This window comes from Penaeus japonicus, unplaced genomic scaffold (assembly GCF_977035675.1).
Source record: "Penaeus japonicus unplaced genomic scaffold, GWHDUDI00000001_assembly GWHDUDI00000037, whole genome shotgun sequence".
NCBI classification, from domain to species: domain Eukaryota; kingdom Metazoa; phylum Arthropoda; class Malacostraca; order Decapoda; family Penaeidae; genus Penaeus; species Penaeus japonicus.
Window position 1 is genome coordinate 16,144,239 of NW_028234439.1, and position 2,500 is coordinate 16,146,738.

Consider the following 2,500-nt stretch of genomic DNA (forward strand, 5'->3'; position numbering starts at 1 on the left):
TGATAATATAATCATCATCATCATCACTATCACTATCACTATCACTATCACTATCACCATCACCATCACCTTATCATTATCGTATGATCTTCATCATCATCAATATCATAATCATTCTGATGATAGTAGGTTTTACTATTACCAATATTATTATTATTTTTTTTATTATTGTTATTGCTATTATTTTATTATTTCATTATGGTTATCATCATCATCATTATGATTGTTATTGCTTTTATTATTATTATTATTATTATTATTATTATTATTGTTATTATCGTCATCATCAGTCATCAATCATCAATTATCTATCATCTGTCATCAACAATTTTCATTGTCATTGTTATTAGCACCATCATTAGCATCAGTATGATTATCATTATAGTGTCAATAATGATATTAAGATACTGTTAATGTTGATTACATTAATATCATTGATGATAATCATCATATTGATAATATAATGATAGAAATATAATGGCGATAATGAAGCTAATGATTAATTGGTAATGATAACATCAGCAACTGTAGCAACGATCATAAAGGTAAAGATAATAGTGACAATGATAATGGTAATAATAATATAATGAAAATCAAAATTATTTCAGGCAACAACAAAAAATGCCCATGAAAATGATGGCAAAAGGATGATAATGCTAACAGTAGTAATGATAATGATAATCTTCTTTTTTTTTTTCTTCTTTTCTCCTTATTGCAAAGCATTATTTTGCCTGCATGCAAGTGTCCACTGTTGCAGCGTCAAGTGGATTGGGATAAGCTGTTTGCTGGGTATTTCTGTAATGGCGTTTGTTGTGTTTTAATGATTATTTCTTAGACTTTGTGAAACCAGCCTGACATACCTCATATGACCCCTTATGTATAAAGAGTAGAAATCTCATCGTACTGGGAATGCGTGTTTTATGTCTTAACATGAGCCAATGATTGGACAAACAGGTCTGAATTCTAGGATTTGCCTTCGGATGAGTAGCTGTGTCGTGATTGGTCACCGGGGAAGCTCTGCTCTGTCTTTTGTATCAGCCGGTCTTTGCCTTCCAAAGACATACAGATGCGAGGATGACTAACTGACGCATGCTTGCTTGAAGTTGGCTCTTAGAGGTTTGGATCATTTGCTTCTTGTTGGAAAACCAGAGACCTCAGTGTGCATTTGGCATAATCATGCACCGATTCCTATAATTTTAAGTAGATGTGTAATTATATCACCTCTCTGCATTTTACTTTTGTGATTCTGGTAACTGGTGACAAATTCAGCAATTCTGATAGAGGAGGAGGAGCAGTAGCCTTTGAGGGGCAGTGGCCATTGGGACCACAAATTGTCCAACAATGGCCGCCAAGCCCTTGTAGGTAGAGCTCACCTGTCGTCCCAAAAGCAGCACTTGCGTGAGTGGCTCTCATGCTGTGAACTGAATTTTCTAAGGCTTTCTAAGGTACAAATTGAAGGAGACAAAAGTACACTGCTCTCGTAAGTCCCCATTGCTTTTGGACAGACGGCCGGTTGGAGTAGGAGACATCTGTAGTGGCGTGTTGTTGATTTTGTCACATGTCTTGTAAGAGTAAACAGTACATTCACTAGATTAATCATTACACAAACTGTTTTGAGCTAAATGATTTGGAACTTTGGTAATGGAAAGGCAAAATAGAACCAAAAAAAGTAATCAGGGTTCCATGATGATCATGGCAAAGTTACTTTGCTCTCAACCAAGCAGTCAGGAGGAATTTTTCTAACATATCACCAATTCTGTGTCAATATGAAAAGTGAGATGTATGTGATGAATTAGGGTAATGGACTCTGGTATTATCTACTGAATGTACAGGTTGTAATCTGTATTGTTGACAGTTGTTTGCTCTAGTGCGATTCTGTATGATGAATAACTACCTTGCAATTTGTGAATTCCTGTTTAGAGTATGAGATGTCTCTCATAGCTACAGTACATATACACAGTGGAAGGTCAAAAGAAGTATCAAGGTTTTAATATGTTAGAAGCACAACTCCATATCCATATTGATGAATATGAAATAGTATGATTGGAGTTGATAGGGCATTCAGAGTCAGGATAATGCAGTGTGAATCTAGTTTGAAAACAAGTTAAAGCAAGTCCAGCGCTCGGGCGCAAACTGCCAGCATCTTGTAATGGAATAGAAATTCTGGGAAATTTTTTGGGGAGAAGTCCCATATACTGTAACAAGAAAAATGATCAAATGGTGCTACTAGGTGGTTGATTTGTTTTTCTGTTTCCTGTTTAGGTGTTTTTTGAAACCAGTTTCCATTAGAACTGAAAAGCTATTGGAGAATAAATCTGGAATTTTTTTGAGATAGTAGTGAGATCTTAAGTTTGGGGTGAACCTGATGACAGTGGTATACTGTATACTGCGTGGAGGCGGGAGCTCCAAGAGCACCGCAGAAGCTGTCATGTTCTGTACGCGGACCAATGAAGCTCGTACAATGTGAGGACCTTTTGTGTACATTATACTACTTCACTGT

At 36.0% G+C, this 2,500-nt stretch overlaps 1 protein-coding gene across 1 annotated transcript in view; it reads left to right on the forward strand.

The window, feature by feature from the left end:
* The window catches only part of LOC122246417 (histone lysine N-methyltransferase trithorax), a 43,633-nt gene that overhangs the window by 38,930 nt on the left and 2,203 nt on the right, over nt 1–2,500 (forward strand). Inside the window, exon 16 of the mRNA XM_043004980.2 lies at nt 1–2,500. This exon is cut by the window's left edge and continues 1,365 nt beyond it; it is cut by the window's right edge and continues 2,203 nt beyond it. The gene's annotated coding sequence lies outside the window, so the exon portion shown is untranslated.